Source organism: Narcine bancroftii, chromosome 1 (assembly GCF_036971445.1).
Source record: "Narcine bancroftii isolate sNarBan1 chromosome 1, sNarBan1.hap1, whole genome shotgun sequence".
Taxonomy (NCBI): domain Eukaryota; kingdom Metazoa; phylum Chordata; class Chondrichthyes; order Torpediniformes; family Narcinidae; genus Narcine; species Narcine bancroftii.
In genome coordinates this window covers 56,249,233-56,270,090 of record NC_091469.1, presented here as the reverse complement: position 1 = coordinate 56,270,090, position 20,858 = coordinate 56,249,233, and the positions used below count along the sequence as shown (strand labels likewise).

General features: G+C 41.8%; 1 protein-coding gene and 1 long non-coding RNA gene across 8 annotated transcripts in view; one reads left to right on the top strand and one right to left on the bottom strand.

The window, feature by feature from the left end:
* The window catches only part of LOC138758400 (transcription factor RFX3-like), a 342,380-nt gene extending 331,277 nt beyond the window's left edge, over positions 1–11,103 (bottom strand). For 5 of the 7 annotated variants that reach the window (XM_069927263.1, XM_069927325.1, XM_069927330.1 and 2 more), the window contains exons 1-3: positions 10,877–11,103; positions 3,051–3,148; positions 2,907–2,951 (exon numbers count right to left, since the gene is read on the bottom strand). The gene's annotated coding sequence lies outside the window, so the exon portion shown is untranslated. The remainder of the gene's footprint in view (positions 1–2,906; positions 2,952–3,050; positions 3,149–10,876) is intronic. The other 2 variants (XM_069927271.1, XM_069927280.1) reach the window with 2 other exon arrangements.
* Positions 10,750–18,326, top strand: LOC138758450 (uncharacterized). Its single transcript, XR_011354285.1, has 3 exons — positions 10,750–10,823; positions 17,372–17,522; positions 17,922–18,326. It is a non-coding gene; the product is annotated as an uncharacterized lncRNA (long non-coding RNA).
* The last annotated feature ends 2,532 nt before the right edge of the window (positions 18,327–20,858 follow it).

Genomic DNA, 20,858 nt, shown 5'->3' with positions numbered 1-20,858 from the left:
GAAAGGGTTCACTAACCACCACACACTTAATCAATGGCTGCATAGTTTTAACTACTGTTTGACCTTGGCAAGGATGGTGGTGGAAAATGCTTTTGGGCAACTCAAAGGTCATTGGAGGTGCTTGGCCAAGTGACTTGATATTTGTACCACTTTTGTATCAGACGTGGTTGTTGCCTGTTGTGTTCAACATCTTCTTCTTCTTTGGCTTGGCTTCGCGGACGAAGATTTATGGAGGGGGTAAAAAAATCCACGTCAGCTGCAGGCTCGTTTGTGGCTGACCAGTCCGATGCGGGACAGGCAGACACGATTGCAGCGGTTGCAAGGGAAAATTGGTTGGTTGGGGTTGGGTGTTGGGTTTTTCCTCCTTTGCCTTTTGTCAGTGAGGTGGGCTCTGCGGTCTTCTTCAAAGGAGGCTGCTGCCCGCCAAACTGTGAGGCGCCAAGATGCACGGTTTGAGGCGTTATCAGCCCACTGGCGGTGGTCAATGTGGCAGGCACCAAGAGATTTCTTTAGGCAGTCCTTGTACCTTTTCTTTGGTGCACCTCTGTCACGGTGGCCAGTGGAGAGCTCGCCATATAATACGATCTTGGGAAGGCGATGGTCCTCCATTCTGGAGACGTGACCCATCCAGCGCAGCTGGATCTTCAGCAGCGTGGACTCGATGCTGTCGACCTCTGCCATCTCGAGTACCTCGACGTTAGGGGTGTGAGCGCTCCAATGGATGTTGAGGATGGAGCGGAGACAACGCTGGTGGAAGCGTTCTAGGAGCCGTAGGTGGTGCCGGTAGAGGACCCATGATTCAGAGCCGAACAGGAGTGTGGGTATGACAACGGCTCTGTATACGCTTATCTTTGTGAGGTTTTTCAGTTGGTTGTTTTTCCAGACTCTTTTGTGTAGTCTTCCAAAGGCGCTATTTGCCTTGGCGAGTCTGTTGTCTATCTCATTGTCGATCCTTGCATCTGATGAAATGGTGCAGCCGAGATAGGTAAACTGGTTGACCGTTTTGAGTTTTGTGTGCCCGATGGAGATGTGGGGGGGCTGGTAGTCATGGTGGGGAGCAAAAGTCCTCCTCAGCGACAAGATCTCCATCCTCAACCGATGGTCAGAACACTTCCAATCTCTTTTCAGTACCAACCGCTCAGTCCAAGATTCCGCCCTGCTCCAGCTCCCTCAACAGCCCCTAAGGCTAGAGCTGGATGAGGTTCCCACCCTGGATGAGACATATAAGGCAATCGAACAACTGAAAAGTGGCAAAGCAGCAGGTATGGATGGAATCCCCCCAGAAGTCTGGAAGGCTGGCGGCAAAACTCTGCATGCCAAACTGCATGAGTTTTTCAAGCTTTGTTGGGACCAAGGTAAACTGCCTCAGGATCTTCGTGATGCCACCATCATCACCCTGTACAAAAACAAAGGCGAGAAATCAGACTGCTCAAACTACAGGGGAATCACGTTGCTCTCCATTGCAGGCAAAATCTTCGCTAGGATTCTACTAAATAGAATAATACCTAGTGTCGCTGAGAATATTCTCCCAGAATCACAGTGCGGCTTTCGCGCAAACAGAGGAACCACTGACATGGTCTTTGCCCTCAGACAGCTCCAAGAAAAGTGCAGAGAACAAAACAAAGGACTCTACATCACCTTTGTTGACCTCACCAAAGCCTTCGACACCGTGAGCAGGAAAGGGCTTTGGCAAATACTAGAGCGCATCGGATGTCCCCCAAAGTTCCTCAACATGATTATCCAACTGCACGAAAACCAACAAGGTCGGGTCAGATACAGCAATGAGCTCTCTGAACCCTTCTCCATTAACAATGGCGTGAAGCAAGGCTGTGTTCTCGCACCAACCCTCTTTTCAATCTTCTTCAGCATGATGCTGAACCATGCCATGAAAGACCCCAACAATGAAGACGCTGTTTACATCCGGTACCGCACGGATGGCAGTCTCTTCAATCTGAGGCGCCTGCAAGCTCACACCAAGACACAAGAGAAACTTGTCCGTGAACTACTCTTTGCAGATGATGCCGCTTTAGTTGCCCATTCAGAGCAGCTCTTCAGCGCTTGACGTCCTGCTTTGCGGAAACTGCCAAAATGTTTGGCCTGGAAGTCAGCCTGAAGAAAACTGAGGTCCTCCATCAGCCAGCTCCATAATATATATGAAATCAACAGGAACACTTCTTACCAGAGTGGAACGTTGATCTACCCAATCTCCCTGAGGAGCCTGATCATGTTACTTCTCAGGGTGGACAAGCACATAGTCACCAGGTGATCTGTGATGCAATTATGTCCCTTCTGTGTGTTTTACTAGCAATTCACTCTAGTAAATGACTGCTTTTAGTAAATGTATATTGCACTTGTCAGAGAATTGTAGTGAACAGGAGACATGTAAATGAAATAAAAGATTTAAATTCAATTGCGTATAACTATTTAATAAACAAAACTATTTAATAACCAATAACCATTTGCAAAAGTCACCACTCCAGCAACTGGAGGAAGGAGGGGAAAGAAGATGGTTGAAATTACTTGTATGTCTCGTCTGAGTATTTCATGAAGTCATTCTGCTGTGGTACCTGAGAGAAATACTGGCTATGGAGTGCAGGAGTATGGTACTGACGGAAGGGAGTTGCATGGTGCTGTCATACAGAAGATGACATGAGAGTAATCATCTCCTGCATGAGTGAGGCCTGGTTTGCATTTCTTGTTGAAAATCTTTAAAGATGTGGCCAAACTCTTTCATCTCTTTAGACTGGTCACATCTATTAGCCTCCCCATGCTGCCATCTCTGCTTCCTATGCATCTCTCCTCAGCCACTCCTCATGGGTCCTCTGCACCTTCTGCCGAAGACACTCCCTCTCCACATTATCTCAGTCCATAAACAGTAAAATTTCCTTCATCTCCTAGGTCATCACCTGGGCTTTGATAGGTCTGTGTTTTTTCCTTCGGCGGTTGGTACCCTAGAAAACAACGGAGCACCAGCTACATTAGCGAGACAGCTCTTCATGGGCAGATACACTTACAAAAATTGTTGATCATGAAAATAAATAAATTTTTACCTGGTTGATCATGAGGCGCAGATTTTGTATTGCTGGCCTCTTATCCATGCCATTCCGGCCCCCGGCATCAGGACTGCTGCTGGAGGAGGGAGACACAGCTGGAACAATATCAGGGGATGATGCTCAGAAGAGCAAACAGTTGTGCTAAGTGACATGCCCCAGATGGCATAGCGCAGATCAAAATATGGCCAGTCCTAATGCCCTCTACCACTCCTGCCATTGTGGTGGTATATCTTATAACCTAAAAGCCCCGGTCTTTGAGCAACACTTTTTAATATCGGGCCATCCCTCACTGTACCCGGTATGTGGTGGTTAATTTCATTCTCAGCTTAGATGGTGAGGAGCTCATGGATCTCTGTATCACCCCAGTTCGCAAACATCATGGCTGTTAGATGTGGATTCCTGACTGTTGGTTTAAAATTTTTAAATCTCATGCTGAAACATCGCACAAATTGCACATCATATTACTTATCCAAGTTGCTCCCGGAATGCCAGAAGCACCTTTTACACAGCCAGCATAGCAGAACTGTTACTAGGCCTGCAGCCGGAAAAAAAATCCATGACTGGAATGACTCTCCCACCACCCCCACCCCACCACCCCAATTGTCTCAGTGCTTTTTTTAAAAAAAACAGCAGGCATTCCATTAAAAAGGAGCAAATGTCCTAGAATGACATTGCAGTTTTCTTCCATTTTTAAAGAAAAAAATCCATCTTGCCAAATTTCTAATGTTTGGTGTTTCCAAGTTATTACTGATCTCTAGGAACTTATTTTTACTTAATATCCACATCCTGATCTTTGACCTATATTAATTTAAATTACTAACTATGAAAGTTCATTTCCTCACATTACCCAATACTATAATGTGCCTCCCACCCTCTGAAAGGTCCTCTCCTCAAAACTCCTTGCACATGTTGTAACCTTCCAGATTTGTGCCCATAATACCATGAACTCTTCACCTGAATTTCTTAAAGCAGATTTTAATCCTTGCCATAGCATTGCACTGGCTCTGATCAAAGTCACTAATTATCCATTGTGTAATCTATGCTTCTTTGTCCTTCTCAATCTATGACAGTGATAACTAGAGCACTTGCTTTTAACACCTATTTATCATTGCCGACTGGATGGAACAGCACTTACCTGGCTCCATCTCATCTTAAATCAGTTAAGGTTTTCATTAAAATTGAAAAATCAACCAACTGAAATATGGCTCCTTTTCTTCTTCCTTGAATGCTGCCTGATCTTCAAAAAAAACTAGTAATTGTTTCTTTCTCTACATTTATATTGTATTAGATCTGTGTTAATATTAATATTTAAGTTGATGTTAAGCTACATTTCTTATAAATATATCTTAGGTTAGTTCTAGGTCGGTTACAGGGTTACCACACACAGGTCACAATACATTTACAGAGAACCACTGTACTCAGAGAAGAGAGTTCATTCCCAGAGTCGCAATGTCTAGAAAGACAGCTAATGGAATTGAATTGGTTCTTAATTATTCAAGAACAATGGAGTGTTTGCTTAATTAAAATCTGAAGAATTGAAGTACTCAAGAAGATGGAGGCCATCAGTTTAAACAAAAACAGATGTATTGGACTTTCTGGCATTGTAAAGCCACTTAAGCCTCTTGAACAGGGATGAAGTCAGAGGCTGTTACGGTTATGAAAAAGGCAAAAAGTTTTGCAGAAAAGAAACAGTCATGTGGTTTCCAAGAAATGGGACTGACCTCATTGATGATGTAACTGTCACATGATTTGGAGACATATATTGTTGAATTCATACATTTTTGGATCAGTTTCAAAAGTCAAAACCCTTTGACACACACTGGAGTTGGAACCTTGTGGAAAACAGGGTTGAATTACAGTAACCAGAAAAGATGTTGTTATGTGTTAGTCCTAACAAAAGGGGGGCATAGAATAAGTAGATTTCAAAAGAGAAGCCTACTTCTGACAGTCTCTTTAAGATAAAGAGGGCAGTTTCATTATTTGAAAAACAGATTCCAAAGTCTTCATTCAAAAGAAGATTTGATCCTGGAAAGACAGCTCTTGTATTATCCTATTCACAGAAGATACATATGTAGCCAGAAGATGATCACATCTGTTTGAAAAATATCTCTCAAGGACGACTCATCAAAGAATTGGGAGTTTAAAGAGGCCTGCAGATATGATGTCCAAAAGCACTTTTAATTATTTCAGAACTGAAAATGTAAGACCTTCAGGCAAGACCAAAGTAATGCTGAACTTTTAAAATGGACTTTTCAGATTTACACTTGTACATAGTGAGAGATGTAAGAAATCTTATGTTATTAATTGTTTAATAAAAAACATTTTTTTAAATTTATCATTGTCTGGTGAATTTTCTTTTGCTGTTCCTTTATTAGTGCTAACAAATCTCCTTTATTCTCTAACAAAATTAAAAGGGTCGTTAGTTTATAACAATATCAATATCCTTGATGCTCCCCGAAGACCCGTATTTTTCATCTACGCAAATCCCGAGCAACATCATCTGAAAACACAGTTTCAGTTCCCACATGACAACATCAACTCTATAATACCACCAATGAGTTTAAGGCCACCACAATCTGGTCAATAGATAATTTGTCCAACATCCAGAACTGAGCGAGCAGAAATTTCCTCTAGTAAATATAAACCAACAGATTGAAACTCCATCCACTAGCCACTGCCTTTAATCCTTCCAAAGGAATTTCAATAAAATTTTGTGGCACTTAGCCCAGCGTTAAGCTTCAGATCTCACAACTGTACTAATCAGGGCCACCACTTTCCCCTTCCATAATGTGACCTGATCTTGCATCAGCTCATCTGTAATTGAACTCATCACCTCTCCTTTCCTTCCAGATTTCACTATTTCAAGACTTCCTATGCTACTCTCCATCATTCTACTCTATTGTAACTCCAATCATAAAAAAAACTTGCATGTCACATTCTTCCATCCATCCACCACCCTTGTGTTTCATGATTGTGTATCACCTCAAATGTCAAAGTTTCTGATTTGAGACCCTTCAGGGCACAACTGTGGCATAGCTGCTGCCTCACAGCTCTAGCAAATCAAGTTCAATCCTGTCCATCAATGGTCTCCATGAGGAATTTCCACCTTCTCCTCATGCTCTGCATGGGATTAATCCTCAAGACAGGAGTGTTCATAATTTAAGTGGACACTAAATTGTCAGTGTCTAGTTGAATGGTAAAATATGGAAGTGGCTTATGGATAGAATTTTTAAAAATAATTATTATGGATGAATTCTTGATGATTGTCACAGAGTTGTTGGACCAAAGAGCATGTTTCTGTGCTGTACAATTATGACCCATGATCCTGCTATCCATCTTGGTGAAGGGTTCCAATTGCAAGCATCAACAATTCTTTTCCCTTCCACTGAAGCTACTTGACCTGCTGACGATTGTTTTATTTTGCTCCAGATTACAGCATCTGCATTTTTGGTGTTTCCCCTCATTTTAGCTTCTTGAGTATCCCCAAATGTAATTATGCTATCACTGGCATTATCCCAAAACTACCTCAGTCCTTTAACAAATGTTTTAAAAATACTTCTTTGACAAGCCTTTCATCACAATTCTCTTCGATGGATCGGTTTCAATTTTGTGGATGATCATGCAAGGTGCCTTAGATGATTCTACAGCAAGTGCAGCATTTTTTTTCCATATGCCATGCATGCACTTTGGACACCAACCTGGGCCCAAGCAAGGTTCTTTGTGCAGTAGAAAATTTTGCACTTCTTCTAGAACTGCATTAGTGTCTTTCCAGTGTCATAAATTGCAGCAACAGCCTGAGCAAAGGTTCTCCTCAGGTAGTAGGCCTTGAATGTTGCAATAACCCCTTGGTCAATTGGCTGGATTAAAGAGGTGGTGTTTGGTGGGAGGAACACCACTTTGATGTTGGAGTTGAGGTCACCAATGAAAGTGAGATGTCCTGGAACATTGTCTACAATTAGCAACATTTTGAAAGGTATGCCTTCTTCCAAGCAGTACTTTTCCATTTCACTGGCTTAGCAATTAAGAAGTGCATTCTGAAACAACATTTGTGACATCCAGGAATTTTTATTGCTCTTGTAATACACCACAGTAAAGTTTGTTTGTTAATATTCTTGAAAGCCATGGGGTTTTCACTATACCAAATAAGAAATGGCTTGCCTCCTTACAACACTGTCACTCTGTCTTTAAAACCTGGCATTGACTTGGCCTCCTGATGGATGAAGGTCTTTTCAGACATTCACTTCCAGAATAAGGAGGTTTCGTCCACATTAAAAATTTACTGGGGCAAATAACCTCCCTTTATATTTAGTTTATCTCAGGTTTCAACAAATTCTTCTGCTGCCTTCGCATCAACACTCACAGACTCACCACTCACTTTCACATTTTGCAGCAAAAAACATTGTTTGAAGTGCCTGAACCATCCAGAGCTAGCAGTAAACTCGATATCATAGTCTAATCCTACTTTTACTTTAAACAACTGGAAGAAGCTTCATGCCTTTGCAGAGATCATCAATGTGTGTTTGGTCACTTTTGTGTTTGGTCCTCAATCCACGTCATTAGCAATTTCTCCATATATGATATAGGTCCCTCTAACATTTTTGTTAGCCTTGTAGCTTTCAATGGAGCTGATCCTTTAACCGCTTAGAGAATTTTTTTTCTTTGTTTATGAGGATCGTTGAGATTGTTGAGTGCAACATGCCTAAATCACGATCAATAACATTCACTGTTTTTCCACCTATGTATTGTTTAATAACCTTTTGTTTCATTTCCAGATCAATACTTCTCCTTTGCCTCTCGCTGCTGCTATCACCAGCACTGGTTTTGCTGCGTTTGGGAGCCAATATGATAGACAGACAGTACAGGTACCTACATACATAAGGCTTTGTATGCAAAAGACATGGGATACATGTGTTGTGTGCGTACATCTGGTTATGTCCCCTTCTCTGATCTGAATTTTTAAACTATTATAACAGGCATATATGCAGTCAGACGTTGCCCAAATGGACATTAAATGGCACATACCTGTACAGGTACATAATCTTTTATCCAAAATTATGAAAACCGAAACCTTTGAAAACGGAACATTTTTTTTCCATGGATGTCATCTGCACACCAAAGCTCGACTTTGGTGCTAAACATGACCCAATTTGACCCACCCCCATCTAGTGCCATGCCTCAGTGCTAGTAATTTTATGCCTATCTTTATCTTACTTCATTTACCGCCATCACCCCCCTGCCCCTGTCTAACACATCCGCAACCCCCTGCCCCCTGTCCAGTGCTGCCGCCACCCAGCCCCCAGATCCAGCTCCGTTGCCACCCCCACCCCTGTCCAATGGCCCTTCAAGTCAGGGGCGTATCTATGCAAAATAGCACCTATGGTAGGTGTGGCCAATGCATCAAAATAAAAGGTGACAGGGAGTCTTGCAAGAGCCGGCCTTGGTGACCACCATGTTGTATTTGGTGTAGTATAATTGAGAGCGAACTCTGGGAGATGCCACCATTACTTAACATACTGCTGTTACTATTATTCTGTTATCCAAAAAGAGTCTGGTCCCAAGGGTTTCAGATAAAGGATTATGTACCTGTATTATAAATTCCACAAGTGACACTACCACCTGGTGAGTTTACCCCCCTCCCCCCCCCCAACAACACATGGGAGCTTACACAACATGTAAAACAAACATTCATTCATTAAAAGAAAAAAAATGAGAATGTAACGATTGACAAAAAGGTGCTTGTTTCTATACAATTTGCTACAAATTCACAAGCATCTTTAAATAGCCAACAAAATATTTTGTTAAGCAAAATTTTTGAAGTTTCACTGATCCACATATTTTAGGAATGCCCAAATTTAAAGAGTTTTTGAAAAGACATTTTCCAAACTTTATTCATGATTTTTAAAATCAAAATAGAGCCTTGTTTGTTCTGTTGGTTTTTTTTTTATAGTTCTGTCTGCAACTCGGGGAAAAGTTTTAGCTTTTACTACACTGATGGCCAGACGAGCAATTTTCCTGAAATGGAAGGATGCATCTTCACCTCCCCTTGCATCGTGGTTACGTGATGTAATGTCTTACTTAAGCTTGGAAAAAAATTAGATACAATATTAAAGATAGAAAATTTCAATTTGTAAAAATGTGGAGCCCATTTCTGAAAAACTATTATGTTGGAAGAATTATGAACTCTGAAGAGTCCAGGAGTTTGCTGTCCATGCCTGGAGGTTGTTATCCGATTCCAAACTTCCTTTTGTATAACTAACAATAATCTTGATTAGAGGTTTTCTTTACCTAAATAATTTGGTAAATTGATTTAATTATGTATATTAAGAATATGTTAATTGCTTTGTTTTTCATATTAACACTGTGACATTATTCTTTCTGATTTTCTATACCAGATGACTGGTTATACTTCTTATTGAATTTTGAATGCAAGTTTATAAATAAAACTCAATTAAAAAAATATTTTAAGAAAATATTTTCCTTTTTTTAAAATTAAGAATGCAAATTCTATCAATTAAAGTTAAAGTTAAACAAAGTGCTCATAAATAAATAAATCTGAATCCTCTGTTCCAGACCCATAAATAATAGACCAACCGTTAGCAATCTGTTGTCCAAAAAAAATACATAACAAATTAAATCAATCCTATCTTTCCCCCGTGAGAAAACCATCATTTGGGTGATCCGAATACTGCACCCAAAGTTCAATGATATTTCAAAAAAAGTATTATTTCCCCCCCCACCCCATGGACACCAGATAGCAAGCAATATTATTGAAAATAAATTCAAATCTCACATCTTGCTCTTAAGTAAACAATACCGATGTTCCTTAACTATGTTACAAGTAGATCACTGAAATATTTAATTCACCGCCATTTTGCATGATTTTTAATTAAAAAATTTTTAAAAATGAGATCTCCCCCCCCACCAAATAAAACTAATCCCACGACCACCAGAGACAGAAACACAATCCTCAACAGATACGACCCCGTCAAATATTGCACACGGCCTGGGGGGGGGGGGGGGGGGGGGGGCAAAGACCTCATCTCCCACGCTGACGAGAACGAAACAACAATGAAGACACTGGTTATTTTAACTCTTTGATCAAACATCTTTCAAACAAAGCAATTTTTTTTTTTAAATGCCATAAAGAGACCATCAATCCAGGGAAAAATAGAACCAACAAACCGCCCAAAACGTAAAGCAGTGCGGGTGGGGAGAAGTACAAGAGATCAACAACCATTCCAACCCTCCACGATCATACACCACTGAATGAATGATCATCAGCTCCAAAATTTAAAACCCTGTGCATTTTAGACCCACGCAGCACATTTAAACACATAGATGAGTCAATAGTATAGAGAGGGAAGAGAGAGAGAGATTTGTTAACAACCTGTAAAATAGGCAGGAATAATTATTTTTAAAAGGAACATTGGGTGAAAGCCAAACAAGGCCTTAAATCAGGTTGAACATTTAAGGCCATTTATTAATATCAATTCAATACTCTTTATTTTTAACGCCCTTATAAACGCAGGTAAAATCCAATCATAAACAATAAAAGCAGCAGCAACAAACAGAAAGAAGCAATATATTGCAACCTCCCCCCCCCCCCCCCTTTCCAGGGGTGGAGGGGAGACTGGAGGAAAGAGCGAGCCACGCACTCCAGTTTAAATATTAACAGCTTATTATTCAGATCCACCATTTCTAGGATGTGAGGAAAAGGGAGAAGACGGCAAAAGACACAGAGCTGAAGAGACCAGCTGACGGTGCTGCAAGGTGCAAGAGGCTCTCGGTCGCTACAGATAGATAATAATACTAATAATATTCACCTCGGTTGCTGTTGTTGTGAGCAGTTGTTGGTGGGTAACAGTCGCCAGGACTACGGTGACTACGGCGCTTTATTCACAAGGCAACAGTTGCTATAACTCAAGCCAGCGCTGCAACCGCGCTTGATGGCAGGAAGCAGAGCCACCGCGTCATCAGATTGACGCGCTGCCTGCGCGAGAGAAGGCGGCTCGGCGGGAGCCCGAGGGACGAGCTCGGCAGGGGCAAGGGGCGAGCTCGAGTGGGAGTGGGAGTGGGAGTGGGTGTGTGGGGGTGGGGGGGTCAAGGCGGCCACTGCTGCACCGGAGACAAAAGCGGTTTGAGACGACGAGAGAAAGGGGGAAGTCAACCTTGGGATTTAAAAATTAATAGCCAGCAAGGGAGTGGATTGTCCAAAACCCCCAGATCCGGGGAAGGAGATCCCATTAGTTTGGACACAAATTCATATGATTCCTTTATTTGGAGAGGAGGGGGCAGGGAAAATATGTAAAACACTTCGAGGCGAGGCACCTTGAGTCAAGGTGATCAAGTATCATAAACAGGTTTTGGTTTCACCACTTTAGAGTTATTGGAAGAAATAAGAGAACTAATATTGCTAGATTTCTAGAAGACGTTTGATGAGGTGCTGAATCAGTGGTCAATTGGAGAAAATAAAAGTTAGTGGTAAATTATTGGCACAGATTGAGCATTGGCTGGCTATCAAGAAACAGAAGGCATGAATGTGACTTTGGTTGACAAAATGTAACGATGCGCCGCAGCTCAACTTTTTTTTTAATGATGTGTATGTGACTTGGATGAAGAAACTAAAGACACAAAGATTGGAAAATGGGAAGGGGACAGAGCAGGCAGAGAGCATAAAAGCAAATGCAGATTCATTGAGTGGGCAAAAACTGTTTTGTACATCTGAAAGTCTTGGATGGTTGGAGTAAGCAGTCCTTTAGTTGTTCAGCATTCTCACCGCCCATGGGAAGAGGCCATTTCTCAGCCTGGTGGTGCTGGCGCTGATACTCCTATATCTTTTCCCCGACGGGAGCCACTGAAAGATGCTGTGTTTTAGTGAACTTGGATTCCCTGGTAGTGTGTTGTGCTGATGGCTGGCGCCACCCCCATCTGCTCACATATAACCCTGGTTTCCCGCCTAAACCCAGAACCCTTTAAAGACTACTGTGAGACCCTACCCATAGTTATAAGCTAATAAAAGCATTTGTTCTCCCTCCAGTCGTGAGAGCTTTTATCATGCTACAATTTTATTAGCTTATTCCCTAAACAATGGAAGCGCTACTCAAGCCCAGTATGCAGCTGATAGACCCTCTGTCCCCCGACACGGCAGAGGAGTTCTCGTGCTGGCTAGACTGCTTCCAGGCCTACCTGAACGTGACCAGAGACGTCTTCCACATCGATGAACTCAGGAGGTCCTCACTGATTATGAGGATAGGAACAAAAGGGTATGCAGTCATCAGGGGCTGCATTACATATGACGCTGCCATCGAGGCTTTGAAGGCTTGGTTCCTGAAGTTGCAAAGTGAGATCCTAACAAGGGACCGACTCGTTCTATGTCGCCAAAGGACAGGAAAGATCATCGATAACTACCTGCTGGATCTGTGGACGCTTGCCAAGAAGTGCACATACGAAACGACTACGAGCTGTGTTTGTGAGGAAGAACAGATCTGGGACACTAGTCGTGGGGGTCCACTCAAGGTACATGAGGCAGCAACTACTTGAGTCAGGTAAGAAGGACCTGGCTAGTCTTGTTGAACTGGCCAAATCATTGGAACAGGCCAAGCTTGAGAACGACCTCAAAGCCAGTGAACTTGCTCACCAAGGTGACCCCTTCCAAGGACCAACTGCTCCAGCTACCCCAGCCATAACAGCTGCCACTTCCTGTGCTAGGGAGTTTTTATTTTGCAGCAAGAGCCAGCATCCCTGATCTCGTTGCCCAGACTCAGTGTATTCCAGCTGTGGCAAGAAAGGGCACTCCCAAATCCAATTCCAGCCCCAAACCGTCTACCCCGAATTCACTCAAATCCACTTGCTGTCAGAGAGTAGCAGTGGCAGCGAGGAAACGGCGCAAAAAGGCTCAGTGGCTGTCTTGCCACAACCCAAATTCAAACTCAGCACCATCATCGTCAGAGGAGGAAGGAGAACGGCTATCTTGCTATGCTACGAGGTCGATTGCATCTTACGCACACAGGGCAACCTAGAACGGTGGAGGCCACTCGAGTGAGGAGTATGGAGTCTCTGGGGGTCCTAGCCTCGACGGTCCTAGATTAGGACAAACCTCACCAGCTCAGAAACTCCATAGTGACTGAAGGTATATGGACATTCCACTAAATGCCTAATCAACACAAGCTTGACTGAAAGCTTCATTGACTCACAGACTGTGAAAGAGTGCAACCTAAAGATGTATCCTTCCGATTATCACATATTCCTTGTGTCTCATTGTACACATATTCAACAACATTGTATAGTACATCTGTCATTTGAAGGGGGGAAATTCTGTAAGATACGCCTGTATGTACATGATGAATGTATGCGCCGGTGTTGTTGGGTCTGTTACGAGCCAAGAGGACCCCAAAACCCAGGAGCAATAGATATTCACCAAGACAAATGGTTACTTAAACAAAAAATGCTTTAATTATTTTTAAACATGAAAACAGAATCACAATTTAACTTATCACTATTGACTTAACTAACCTAACAATCCCCTTCTAATTCTAAGCGTATGTGTATGTAAGTTCAGAAAAGTTATTTGATTCACAGTCCAATCTCAGTTCTCATTCCTCCAAGTTCACTGGTTGTAGGCAATTCTCATACTGTGCACAGAATTTAACATTTATAAAGTTCACCAGGCTTTGATCCTTGAAAGGTAAATAGTTACCACTCAAGAAGGTTCTTATTGGTTTTCAGAGAGATTTGTTGTACATTGACATCCACAACTGATTCATTTTTTAAATCAGCCTTTCAGTGACTTGCTGAAGAAACTTGCCTCCTCAGGATTCTCCAGATGATAACCTCTTTCTTTCAGGTCACCACAGAGTGCCTTTTTGTTTCTCTTATTCCAAGTGAAATATTAGATGGCTAGTCCTCTCCTCTTGCATGAACCACAAGGGCTTTGACCAGGCTGAACTAAGCACTCACAACCCATCTTCCAAAGGGGGTTTTCCACAAGCTTGCCAGCTTGTCCTGTTCCAGTTCCAGTTGCTGCTGCTGACTGTAAAACTGATCTGTGTGTGTGTTCGTGTCTCTCTGTCTCTCTCATTCACACACACACACACACACACACCCTGTTTTACTCTCTCTGATTACAAAGCCACATCACTCTCCTAGAACAGCAAGTTCTATTCCAGACAGAATGCAGCTCTGACAAGCTCTTTCATCTGTTGCCTTTTTTTAAACAACAATCCATTATGACGTCTCTTGAGCACTTTCCAAAGCTTTTGCAAAGACTGTTGGACCCAACTTGTCTAGCATGAGCAGAGCTACAGTATTTTAAATAAGATCTGTTTTAAAGTGTTTGTATGTGACCTCCACTAAAAACCCTGCCCCAATTTATCTCCTAAAAACTTATCTATATTCTGTCATAGGACTTCCTGTGTCATCTTAAAAGCATAACCTTGGAATGTTCTGGTCCCCTCCCCCCCCCTAAAATCAGAACCCACATACAGCCTCTCCACACTGAATATTGACTCCTCCCCTCACCCCACCTCTCTTCCCGAACCTGTCCTTGAGCTGCAAACCTATTGCTAACAAGAGCACGAGGAACAGCACAGTAGACTGAGATTTCATAAAGTCTGAGACCCAGCGTCTGCTAAACAAAAGTATCATTAAATCTAGCACCGGCCCATGGAGAGCGCAAGTGGTAGTGGTAAAAGGGGAAAACAAGTCCAGGCTAGTAATTGACTATAGCCAAACTATTAATCAGTACACAATCCTGTACGCATAACCTCTCCCTCGAATTTCAGTCATGGTGAATGATATTGAGCAGTATCAGGTCTATTCGGCCATCGACCTGAAAGCTGCCAATCCATTTCAAGGACTGACCATATACGGCATTTGAGGCGGTCATCTCCATCAATTCTGGAGGGTCCCTTTCAGCATCACAAACAGGGTTTCTATCTTCAAGAGGCAGATAGACAGAATGGTGGATGAGTATGAGTTGAAAGATACCTTCCCCTACCTCGATAATGTCATCATCTGGCCATACCTTGGAAGACCATGAAGCCAACCTCCAGAGTTTTCTCCATGCAGCGAAAGCCCTGAACCTCACTTATAACTCTAATAAGTGCATGTTCGGGACTAAACATCTGGCTATCCTTGGCTAGGTAGTGGAGAATGGCATCATTGGCCCCGATCCCTGTTAGTGCTCCCCATTCCCAGAACAACAAAGGCTATGAGGAGTTGCCTGGGGATTTTTCTCACCTCTTAAAAGCCACTAATTCCTCCTCTCAGCTGAAGCGCCAATGCCTTTTAACTACCTCCACAATCACATTACGAAAACCACCATGCATGCGGTGGACAAGAATGTACCTTTCCAAGGGGAAAGCGACACTTTGGACATAGCCCTGGCCATTACCCATGGGTGTCCTAGTCCCCTTGTGAGGGAGGAGAGGTGGGCTGGGTTTCTGGCTTAACAGTGGAGGGGGATGCACTATCCTCTTGAACCGGATCCCCTGAGGCCCTGACAGAGGGTGACGAGAATGAGCTCCGTTGCTCACAGGGCAATTGAGGCAATGGACCCTCTGTTCTATGCCAGGTCCCTGATGGAGATGGTGTCCTCTCTGCCATCTGGGTATTCGGCCCATACCCCTCTATCCCAGGAAATTTCTGCTGATGGCAAATCTTTGTGTGCCTTACTAAATGCAATTTGGTAATATTACATCTGTTGTATTACAGTACAATAAAATAATCTTAAATTTGTTCCTTTCCTCTTCAGGTACCTGTCCAAATGCTTTTTAACCTGCCCTTACCTCCTCCTCTGGCTGCTTGTTTTTCTGGATCAAAAACTTGCTCCTTTGTGTAGGATATTGTGTCGTATGAATTGACCAGAACTTTTTGAAAGATGACCAAGAGGTTTAATGACAGCAGGAGGTGGAGGTGGACCTTGTCTTCCTGGTCTTTGGCATGGTCTTTGGCATGGTCTTTGACAAGGAGGGCAGAATTGAAATGGTTGGCCTCTGGAAGATCCCTGGATCACCTAGTGGCCAACCGTTTCAATTCTGTGGCTCACTCCTGAGCTGACATGTCTGTAAATGCCCTGACGTGCTCCCAAACTGAGGTTGCCTTAAATTGGAGGAGCAAAACCAACCACATTTGGTTGGCAACTGGCCACTCTCCAACCACATTTCATTAATATCGACACCTCTGGTTTCTGTTAGGCCACCCCCCTGTCTCTTTCCTATCCCTCTCATTCTTTTCCTCCAGCTGTCGATCCCCTTTCCTTATCACTTTCATCATTTTTCTCTTGTGCCCTCCCATCCATATCCACCTATGACCTCTTGCCTGTGGGCCTGTGCTCCTCCATCCACAATTTTATTTAGGTACCTGCCTGCTTTTTGTTCATACCTTGATGCTTCACATTTCTCTTAAAATTTCCCCTCTCATCAAAAATTTAAGATTAATTATATGTCTTGATCTTGATGAATGTTGGAAAAGATTGAAGGGATTTAGCTATACTCAAATATGCTGTTTTCAACATTGTGGCAATATTGTTTGCATATTGTTTTTAGTAGGCATATAGGAAAAGACTCAAGGATGTGTTTAAAGAAATCAAAGAAATGTGCTCAAAAGAAAAAAATCTCAGGGTTGTATGTGATGCCATGTATGCACTCTGTCAATAAATCTGAAATCTGACAAAATGCTACATCCTAACTGATTTCTGGGAATCTCTGGCCCATTACTGGTCAAAATGGAGAAGTCAGAGACCAGAGATGGTACTGAGAGCCATTAGGATGTAGTGGGAATCTCAGGCCATGCATCACGAGCACAGAGAAGCAGCAAAGGAAGAGACTATCTCTCGACCCACCCACCAGCCACATCTACTTCATCTCTGGAAGAGTTTGCAGTTTTCATATTGGACTCATTTCCAAAAAACTGGACTGAAACCAAATCATCCTTAATCTTGATGGATTGCCTAAGAAAAAAAGTAGCTGCTGAGAAAAAAAGTTTTTACATATTAATGAGTCAAAATACTTCAGACTGTTTCATAACACTGGGCACAACAATCAATTTATGCAAAGCTAAGATTACAGATGCTGTAAATCTGAAAAAAAAGAGTAGAAAATGCTGAAGGTATCAATATGAGGTAAATCTTGCAGCAAAAAGTACTGAAAAATCAGATGACCTGTAATAGATGGTGGGGTGGGCAATGAGAAAAAAGATTGAGAAAGGGCTGAAGACCACAAAGATTGAAATGCCAAATAGATTAAGATTAAAAAATATTTGGAGGGGCAAGTGGTAAATTAAGGAATAGCAAAGTCATCTTCTGGAATTTATCATTGCAGATCTATAACCATCTACAACTGTATTTATGCTGTATTAATTTAAGTTCCGTGTTTTACTGAAAATTCATTACTTGAATTTGAATGAACAAGTCACCTTTCTGCATTATATGATGGGAACAAAGGGACCTTCCAGCAGGGACAAAAATTCAAGGTAAGAGTGATATGGAATTATAGACCAATGCCCATTCTGTTTGAATTGTTTAAAATTAAATTTATTTTCATGAAGACATTTGATTCTTTGCTTCACAGTAGCTTAACAACAAATCTGGCCCAGTCTCAAATAATTTTTATTTTTCTCATTTATATATTTGAGAAACATTATAAATGCTGATGTTATAGTTGCAAGGCAGTAGTGCTGTTGTATATCCCAAGTTATTCAATGTTCAATGAGGTACTTTACACCATAATGCCATGTAAGTTCTTGAAAATAGAATTCAGATTGACATTTTTCCTTTGAACTTTTTCAAATATGAAGATTTAGAAGGGTTTGTTTTCCTTGAGAGGCCAGTAATTTGGTTAGTCAATAACAATTATTTCCACTTCTACAAAGCCTTTTTTTTAGGAACTCATTCTCGAGCTCAGTTTGTTTGATGAGGCCATTGCTGGATCACATATCAGATGAACCTACGGTCCTAATTCTCTTCACTGACAATCACAATTCTGATGGATCTCTGCAGCCACAGATATTTTGAATCATAAATTTTAAAGAAAGCACTTTGGAATATGCTGATTGCTGCAGCAGCACCTGGGAAACAATACTATGGAACGACACCTGCTTTGAGTGATGATGTTGGTATTTTCCTCCACCAGATCTGGCATTACTGGACAATTCAAACACAGTTCCAATCATTCAACATGCAGAAGATCTACAAGTAATTGGTGCCATTGAACTCAAGAGAATGGACATCCATAATAATTAATTCAATGTTATAGGTAATATGTGCATAAATTGAAGTTTCATCACAATTAAAAATGTCAAAAATGATTATTTCCCATAAAATACTTGTAGCAGGATTCATTTTGTAGCATGACGCTGGGGTCTAGGACAGTACACAAAAGTTCTGGAGAAATTCAGCAGACATTCCTCAGCCAGGGAAAACATTCTATTTATTTAGTAAAAACATAAAAATGATGGAGGAACTCGGCCCGTCTCTCAGCATCCATAGGAGGTGAAGAAATATTACTAATGTTCTTGGCCATAGCCCTCCTTCCTTGAGCCATTAGGATGGTAGTGGGAATATCAGGCCATGCATCATGAGCACAGAGAAGCAGCGAAGGAATAGACCGCCCACCTGCCACACATATCCCATCTGGAAGAAGGGCTCACGCTGGAAACGTCGGTAATATATCTATCTCCTATGGATGCTGCGAGACTTCCTGAGTTCTTCCAACCTTTTTGTGTTTTTACTACAATCACAGCGACTGCAGACGTTCGTGGTTCACTGCTTATTTATTTACATGGATAGAAAAGGTGAAGAGGATCAGGGGTTGAATACAGACTAATTGGACTAGCTGTTTTTGGCAAGGGAAATTGAGCCTGATTTCATGCTGTAAAATTCTGAGACTCTATCCTTTTCAACCATCTCTCAATTTCATACATTTCTTGTGAAGCTAAAAACATAAGCAGTTTTTCATAATAAAACAGACCTAGGCATTTCAATCCAGCAAATCCTTGCTGCAGTCTATACAATTTCTTTTATTTAGCTCACAAGACAAAAACCCCGGGTATGGTTTTCCTTAAGAAGAAAATTATTCCAATTGGGATTATTTAAAAAAAACAAAGCTTCCGAAAGTTTAAATATAAACTACATATGAATGGGATGTATTAGAATAAAATCAAAATCCATCAAGTAACTGAAGCTAAAATGAAACATTTATTTTTTTTCATTATTGCCTTCATTATCCTATTGCAAATATTGGTGGGTATGGAAGCAACGTTAGCAGGTGCAGTTGTTTACAGTTCTTAAAGCACTGTGGGATAGTCTTCGTCGCTGTCGAAGCAGGTAGTGCCTCCACAGGATGAAATTCGATGGTTTTCTTGTGCAAATGCTCACAGTTTAAGGTGGGATTTCCGCTTTTAGTAGCAAGTTTGGCTGAGAGAAAGAGCAGGCTTACATTTCCACCCCTCCCCTATCCTCATCCCTCCGCTCTGGTGAACAGTCAATCAGCACGAGCTCCAGAAACAGTGACAAACACCGGCCGGCGTCCATCACACAAAACCTCGACTTCCACTCAACACCCATTCTTAACGGTTGCAAATTAGGGGAAAACAATCTCATCAGCAAGAAATTATGTGATTTATTTCGTTCGGGTTTAAAGTACAAATCTGAAACAAGAGAACGACGTTTTTTTAAGACACGCCATACACCTGATGATATTTCCTCCATGGGTTTGCAGCAATACCATGTCAAAACAGACGTGCGAGTCGCTGCCTCTCAGAGAAGAGAAGGAGCGCCGCCCACGTGGCACGGTGCGATCCCTTGTCGATGACGTCACAAAGGACGGAATCAGCGCGGCTATTGTATTCATAAAATTATGTATCCATGAAATGTATCCTGCCAACCTGGACAAATAATTACGCTCAGCATCAAACTGCGAGTGGGCCACGCATTCTGGTCTTGAACTGCATTTGATCATTTGAATTTCTCTTTACATTTATTTGTGCAGAATCCGTGAACTTTACAGTTTAAATGGCGTGAGTTTCTTTCATCCTTTGAAACAACATGAAAACTTTACTTCAATGGAAGGACATACAGGTTGCTCATTGTAATCAAATGGGTGTTTTGGTAAAAATTGTTAGCCCATGCTAACAATCTCTTGTATCTCCATAGCAATGTTACAGCTAATGTTTTAGATTAAACTCATAGCGCCCAGAACTACGTTTTCCCAAGTGGACACTACCAAACAAAACTTTTTTTTAAATAAAAGTCATTCGCAAAAGAATTGTGCATTCACACAGTAAAGCGAGGTATCAGTTAAGGACATTTCTTTAAAGAGAAATGCGACATTGCAAACTGGAGCCCCACTCATCATGGGGGAAAAAAAAGACAAAAAAAAAATCGTGGCATCTCCGCAAATTGCGGGTGGAAGAAGATTGTCACAAAATCGAATTATTCAGGCGAGAAGCGGGAATGGAGAAAAAGAGCCTTTGAGCCCGCCATTGGACAGCAATAGAAAGCGGCTATTCCACCGCCTCTCGCCTGAATAACTGTTGAGATCAAGAATAAGATGTAAATATGCAAATATGAATCAAAAGACAGGAAAGACGCACACCTCTTTAAAATGTTTTAGTTTAATTTACTATCCATCTTTACTATTTGAAAGATAGCACCACCAAGTCTTCAGCAAATGAGCACATATTAAAATACATTTTCCCCAGTCAAAGGACGCTGCTGGCATTAGGAGACCCAACTGAGAATCTTCAGAATTCCCTGTTGGGTGCACAAGCACCTCCTGATAGCCAGGGAGAGCAGAAGGTTACAATGAG